General features: G+C 35.3%; 1 pseudogene; it reads right to left on the minus strand.

Moving 5' to 3' along the window:
* Positions 1–5001: 5001 nt before the first annotated feature.
* Positions 5002–5604, minus strand: LOC148580375 (uncharacterized; annotated as a pseudogene).
* Between the last annotated feature and the right edge of the window lie 2567 nt (positions 5605–8171).

Raw genomic sequence — 8171 nt, forward strand, 5'->3', positions numbered from 1 at the left:
CCAATGTTTAAGTATGCAAGACGCATATGTAGCTATGGCAGAGGTACCTGAAGGTATTTGTGGAGTTCATCAAGTGAGTCAAAAGATGCATTGGACCCTACATCGACAAGGATTGTATTGGACTTCAATGATGAAGGATTGTATCAATTTTGCTCGACATTTTGATCAATGCCAAAGGCATACACCAATTCAGGGAGTTTCTGCCTCTGATTTACATGCTATAATCAGGTCTTAGCCATTTAGAAATTGAGCTCTTGACCTAATAGGAATAATTTGTCCTCCTTCGACTTAGGGGCATCAGTTTATCTTGGTGGCAGTCGACTGCTTTACAACGTGGGTGGAAGCTGTGCCCATGGAAGACGTTACCCAAGCCAAGATAATCAACTTTATTGAGGAGTCGATCATTCATATAGATTTGGCATTCTCTAAACATTTACTACAGATCAAGGAACCATGTTTACTGGTCGACAAATAAAGGGATTTGCCAAGTCACAAACTTACTGTTTCAGCAGTAGATGGACTAAAAGTCTGAGTAGTCTGAACAGGCTGAAGAAATTCTATTTCAGCACGAACTGACTGATCCACTCCTCGATCAAAAAGATCGTTGATATTAGCAACTTAAGAGGAAGTCCGTTTCTGGGATTGCTTCGATTGCAATATATTAGAATAAAAAATAAAAAATTGCAAGTACAAGGTGAAAACAGTTGCGACAGATATCGTTAAGTACATACCTTTGAGGTTGCAGGTTGGACTCTTTGAAAGTTGGGTGGTTCAACTCCTATCAGAATATCAATAAGACCATGTTTCTTTGAGGATTGGGTTGCACCACTCGACCTTCTTCTGCCCCGACCTCCCCTTTGTTTGGTGTTTGTCTTAGCTGCTGCGTCCTCATCAATATCCTAGTTTTTCTCAATTGGTTATAGGTCAGCAGCAACTTGAGTGATAGGTGTTTGTCGAGTAACTAAAGAAATCAAAAGGCAAGGTGAGTCGAGTATTAGGGTAATGCCTAAAAAGTACAAAGTACTTAAAAAGAAATTGAGGATTTTTCCTATATACTCACCTTTGGTTCTCTTTGATGTTATTTGCGTAGTAGAAAAAACCAGATTCGAGAAAGGTTAATCCACAGATGTACAATGAGTGGAAAAATACTTTGACCACCATTCATGAAAATCAAGAGTCAACAAAAAACAATGATTGGTATTCAGATATTGGTATTGAGTTGACATCTTTCGGTGGTTCATCTCTAACATCTTGTCGAATTCTTTTGTCTCCGACACGTCATAGTGAATCATTTGAGTCTTAGAGTCGAGAGACAAAGAAAAAGGTAAGGTTTGGGTTAAGCCGAATTGTTAGGCTACATACTAGGGAGAATAAAAGACTAGTTTCTTTTTAAGATTCCAAGTCAATTCATGAGGTAATTCGATAGGAAGAATCTGAGAAGTCAACATATGAGCTCCAGGGAACGTTATGTGTTCCTAGAAAAGTGCACGTCATTTTAAATGATGAGTAACTGTTCTTTCAAATTTGAGAATTTGAAAAGGTTGCACATGCCCGGCATTAGGAATTTAAAATTTGTATTTTTTGAACAAAATAAAAAGTTTTTAAAGGGGCAATTTGTTGGTACAAAAAATGAAGTTTTCGTCGATAAGAGGGCATTTGACTGCCAATAGTTTCAACTACAAAGTGGTGTTTTGACTACAGAAGCAGAAACGGATAAGCTGAAGTCGAAGAAAGATGATGCAAAGAGCGTCGAAGTCGAAAGGTAGTTATTGCCTTTCGTTGAGCATCAAGGCTTGCTACTCGACCTTCAAGTTGAGTGGAGAATATGATTGCAAAATTTGAAAAGCAAGCTGAAGAAAACGTAGGACTTGAAGACCAAGGAATATGTGGGTGTCAAAACTTGAGAGTCAAGATTTTTCATGGTCAAGGTAAGGTCATGGCTGAAAAAAAGAAAGAAGTATGATCGTGGCGGGTTAAGATTCTCCATGGCAAGTCTATTTAGTCTATAAATAGGAGAAACTCATAAGGGTTCTGGAACTTTTTCAAAAACACTAGATCATCACAGATAAACCATAGAGCACTAGCGCATGTAAGTGTTGGAAGTTCACTTTTATTTACTCTTATTTTATTTTCTTTTTTCCGTTTCTTTTCATTTATTTGTTTTCTTTTTATTATTTGCTTTATGCATTTTATTTTTTCTTTTCTTCTTTATATATTTTTACGTTCTTTTTATTTCATTTTGAAAGTTTTATCTGTTTTATTGCAATTTTTTATTATTTGTCACAATTCAAGCATCTCATACATTTCGACATGAACGTTAAGTAATTTCCGGATCGAGTCTATTTTTTTTTTTTTTTGGAGGAGTCGTATCTAGTGCGTGATACTTGAGATCTTGATACAAACTTGATTCGATACCTTGTCGAGAAATCCTGTCGAGGTTATCAAAAATCAAGTGAAACAACATAAATACATTTATGATTAATTTTAGTGACTAAATTTAGTGTATAAATAGCATTTTTAATCATAAATTGACATGAAAAAAATTTAATGCTACAAATTATATTTTTTAATTAAATATACAGGATAACCGGGTATTCAGATTGGATCGATTTTCACAAGACTGAATTTGATATCCCATATAAATAAGAACAAATATAATAAAATTGTATCCGATTACTTGTTGGATACTAAATTAAATTGAATCGGTTTAATTTTAATCAAATAATCGAGTTACTTTGTTTACAATACTAACGACATGACCGTCAACATGACTAAAATTATTTATATGGTTTAAAGATAAATTTTTATTTTTTATTTTTATCAATTATTTTTAATATTAAAAAAATTTATAAGAAAGGTGTACATAGAAATAATGTATATAACATTTTTCATTTTCGTTACTATTATTTTATAAATAAAAAAATTTAATTATTCTGTCGGTCCATATAATTTTATTGAATTTTTAATTAGATTCTTATACTTTTTTCTTTTTATTTAGACTCCTATATCATATCAGATTTTTTAACTAAGTTCCTACTGTGACAAAAATATTTTTATTAATGGAATATTATTTTATACTATATAAAATATTTAGTTAAGTATTAAGTATATTTGTTTTGTTTAATAAAATATTTGGTTAATTCTAATAATTTTGTTACAGCAGGAACTTATTTATAAAATTTGATATAATATAAGAATTTAATAAAAAAATATAAAAATTTAATAAAAAATCAATAAAACTATAGAAACTAACAGAATAATTAAACTATCAAATAACCCACTTCCATATATAGCATGGAAATGAACTTTAAAAGTATACTTTATATCAAGCATGACCATTTATTCTTGCACTTATCATCCTACCATTCTAAGAATAAATAAACTTATTCACATAATAATTTTCATATTGAATAACCTTAACTAAAAGCGTGCGTTATAAACTTATAATAATCAAATAGTTACTTTTAAACCGGTATAGAGATTCAATTCTGGGATTTCTTATTTTACTCGAGTTAAGCCCCATTTTAGTCCTCCAGATTCTGATTGCACTAAATTAGTCCTCCTAAATTCAAAAAAATACACCACATTAGTCCTTATCTTATTTTCCGTCACCGGAGCATTGATGCAGTTAGTGACGTGGCCAAATATTACCACGCTGGACACACTAACGGTTAGATGACGTGGCTTAAAATTTGATTAGCTCTAATTTAGTCCTTATCCCCCTTTTTAAAACCTGAATTCATCTCGTGGCTTCATCATCATCTTCTTCTTCTTCCCATTTTTCTCTGGTTCTTCGTCTCCTACTCCCTTCCGAGTTTACCATCATGATTGCAAGTGGGAGCCAGAGTTTCATGCGGTCCAACACAAGGAGTTCCAATCGAAGTAGAGCATCGGGTGTTTCACAGTGGTGTGGGTGTGGGTGCCGTCCTATTCTTCGGTGGTCCACAACAGAGGCTAACCCTAACAAACCATTCTTTGGGTGCCCTAACTACAATGTTAGTGGTAAGAGGTGGTGTGGTTTGTTTGTCTGGGCTGACATTGGAGAAGAAGACCTCAGAGGAAGGGTAATTTCTACTGTGGATGGTGACCAAGTTAGGGTAAATTTGGCTTAGAGAATTGGGAAATTAGAGGGTAAAGTTAGAACCCAAAAAATGTACATTTTATTTTTGGCTTTGTTTATAGTGTTTGTTGCTGGTTTTATGTTGGTAGTTAAAGCTTGAAGATGATTTTGTTTTACTATGGTCAGAATTAATGTGTAGTAGAAGAAAGAAAAAGTCTCCTTCTCAAATTTTCAAGTTTTCAGTCATTGCATAAACGTGAAGCAAGTTGTTTTCTGTCATCCAATTAAGTTGTTGAAAAAAATTGTAAGAAAGAAATCTGAAGTAGCATAATTAAAGCTGGAACAAATTATCATAATAATAATAATAATAATAATAATAATAATAATAATAATAATAATAATAATAATAATAATATGTTACCATATCAATAAGTTTCAACAAAAGTAACAGTACCCCTGCCATATTAATGATAACTCTCTTAGAAAAGTAAAGACTTGTTCTAAATTCAAAATACACCCATGCTAAAGGACAGAGAGTGCCATCATTGTTTTATTGTATCCAAATATATAAATAGCCTACTTCCATAAATTCAGGCCACAAAACAAAAAAATGATTCACAAAAAGATTCACAGTTTCATCCAAAATAGGCTGCACAGATCAAGTACATCTTCATTTCTTCTTCCTCGGTGGCTTGAAGCCAGGTGTTGGGACAAATTTGAGGAAGTTAGCCAATCTGAAAGATGTGGCTGAGCTTGCTCCTTATAGTGGATCCATAGTGACCGATCCTGATGGTGATGGTGAGGACCTCCTTCTGGTCTGTAACTTGGATGGCCTCGCAAGTAGATCCTGTTTCATTTAAATAGGACACAAATTTAGTTGAATGTGCATATGAATATTAACTATGGTTTGTGAAACTAAATTCAACTACCTCTTGACTATGTTAGAATTGTTGTGCATCCAAGTAGTTTGGTTGGGAGAGGTCGATCTCAACCACCTAGGCATCAATCGGTGCAGGTGCCTGAGCAGGGGCTTCAGCAGGAGCTTGAGCAAGTGCTTCTGGAGGAGCCTGAGCAGGTGCATCTGGAGGAGCTTGAGTAGGTGCATGAACAGCATTTCCTTGTGCATTGGATTTTGTCTTAGCAGCAGTGACAGCTGCAGCTGCAACAGCAAGAGCTTGAGCAACATCAGCTGCTCTCTTTTTTAGACAACCCCTCTTTGTGTGCCCCTTCTGTAGGCAGTATCTGCAAATAAAGGGTTTAAGTTATCTCTTTAGAGTCCCATTCATTTTAGATTTCTTGCTTTCTCCATTACCCTCATCTGCATCCTTTCTCCTTTTCTTTGTGAGTGGTCCGGTCTTCTTCTTTTTCTTTGGAGCATGTGGCCCATTCTGCTCAGATTTCTCCCAAAGAGATTATCCAGGCAATGGATTTATATAATATTCATAAGTGTCTCTATATGCATCCATGGTGAGCCACTTATGACAGAAATCTTCAGGTCTCTTATTCACTCTTGCGAGTGCTACACACGCATGCACACAAGGCATTCCTGAAGTAATTAACAAAGTAATGTGTTATTAAAGTATTTAATTATTCACAAATAAAGAGGATCTAAAGGCTGGTTAATTATCTGTTAACATCCAAAATTGACATGTGCACAGTCGCTTGCCCAAATCCACCACCATGTTAGTTGGATGACCATGCACTTCAAACTTCTCATACTCATCATCTCTAGTCCAGATTGGCATCCAACTTTTAGACTCCTTCCTGATCTTTTCCAACCTACTTTGAACCACTGGTGGTAGCTTTCTCACATGGTTGGTGATGAGAGGATAATTTATACGCTTTTGGCATTGTTTTTAGTATGTTTTTAGTAGGATCTAGTTACTTTTAGGGATGTTTTATTAGTTTTTATGTTAAATTCACATTTCTGGACTTTACTATGAGTTTGTGTATTTTTCTGTGATTTCAGGTATTTTCTGGCTGAAATTGAGGGATTTGAGCAAAAATCAGATTCAGAGGTTGAAGAAGGACTGCTGATGCTGTTGGATTTTAACCTCCCTGCACTAAAAGTGGATTTTCTAGAGTTACAGAACTCCAAATTGCGCGCTCTCAATGGCGTTGGAAAGTAGACATCCAGGGCTTTCCAGAAATATATAATAGTTCATACTTTGTCTAAATGTAGACAATGCAAAAGGGCATTGAACGCCAGTTATACGCTGCAGTCTGGAGTTAAACGCCAGAAACACGTCACAAACCAGAGTTCAACGCCAAAAACATGTTACAACTTGGCGTTCAACTCCAAAAGAAGCCTCTGCACGTGTAAACTTCAAGCTCAGTCCAAGCACACACCAAGTGGGCCCCGAAAGTGAATTTCTGCATCAATTACTTACTTCTGTAAATCCTAGTAGCTAGTCTAGTATAAATAGGACTTTTTGCTATTGTATTTACATCTTCGGATCATCTTGGGACGTCTAGTTCTTAGATCATGGAGGGCTGGCCACTCGGCCATTCCTGAACCTTTCACTTATGTATTTTTTAATGGTAGAGTTTCTACACACCATAGATTAAGGTGTAGAGCTCTGTTGTTCCTCAAAGATTAATGCAAAATACTACTATTTTTCTATTCAATTCAACTTATTCCGCTTCTAAGATATCCATTCGCACTTCAACATGAATGTGATGATTGTGACAGTCATCATCATTCCCTATGAAAACATGACTGATAACCACTTCCGTTCTACCTTAGATTGAATGAGTATCTCTTGGATTCCTTAATCAGAATCTTCGTGGTATAAGTTAGAACCCATGGATGGCCATTCCAGATATCCGGAAAGTCTAAACCTTGTCTGTGGTATTCCGAGTAGGATCTGGGAAGGGATGACTATGACGAGCTTCAAACTCGCGAGTGCTGGGCGTAGTGACAAACGCAAAAAGATCAATGGATCCTATTCCAGTATGATCGAGATCCTATTCCAGTATGATCGAGAACCGACAAATGATTAGCCATGCAGTGACAGCGCATTGGACCATTTTCACTGAGAGGACAGGATGTAGCCATTGACAACGGTGATGCCTAACATACAGCTTGCCATGGAAAGGAGTAGGATTGGTTGGATGAAGACAGCAGGAAAGCAGAGGTTCAGAGGAACGAAAGCATCTCTATACGCTTATCTGAAATTCTCACCAATGAATTACATAAGTATCTCTATCCTATTTTCTGTTTATTTATTATTATTATTCGAAAACTCCATAACCATTTGATATCCGCCTGACTGAGATTTACAAGATGACCATAGCTTGCTTCATACCAACAATCTCCATGGGATCGACCCTTACTCACGTAAGGTTTTATTACTTGGATGACCCAGTGCACTTGCTGGTTAGTTGTATCGAAGTTGTGACAAATTATGAATTAAGATTTGAGCACCATGTTTTTGGAGCCATTATCAGGGATCATAATTTCGTGCACCAAGTTTTTGGCGCCGTTGCCGGGGATTGTTCGAGTTTGGACAACTGACGGTTCATCTTGTTGCTCAGATTAGGTAATTTTCTTTTTGTCCTATTTTCAAGAATTTTTCAAAAATCTTTCAAAAATTTCTCATCTGTTTTCGAAAATTATTCTAAATTTTTAAGAATGAATTCTAGTGTTTCATGAAGCATGTTGAAGCCTGGTTGGCTGTAAAGCCATATCCAAATTCTTTTGGATTGAGGCTTCCACTTGTCAACATAAAAGGCATGTATATAGAGTTGGATGAAGTATCAGCTGTTGCATGCCTGATTTATATCCTAAAGCTGGCTGGCTATTAAGCCATGCCTAACCCTTGGATTGGAGCTTTAGGCTAACATTGAAAGATTCCTGGAATTCTTATTAAAAATTTTGAATTTCTTATTTTCTTTTTCCTATATGTTTTTCGAAAAAAAATTTAAAAGAAAATACAAAAAAATCATAAAATCATAAAATCAAAAATATTTTGTGTTTCTTGTTTGAGTCTTGAGTTAATTTCAAGTTTGGTGTCAATTGCATTTTTTCTAAAAATTTATGCATTTTTCAAAAATTCATGCATTCATAATGTTCTTCATGATCTTCAAGTTGTTTTTGGTAAGTCTTCTT

Source organism: Arachis ipaensis, chromosome B10 (genome assembly GCF_059453495.1).
Source record: "Arachis ipaensis isolate K30076 ecotype BB chromosome B10, ASM5945349v1, whole genome shotgun sequence".
In the NCBI taxonomy this organism is placed as follows: Eukaryota; Viridiplantae; Streptophyta; class Magnoliopsida; order Fabales; family Fabaceae; genus Arachis; species Arachis ipaensis.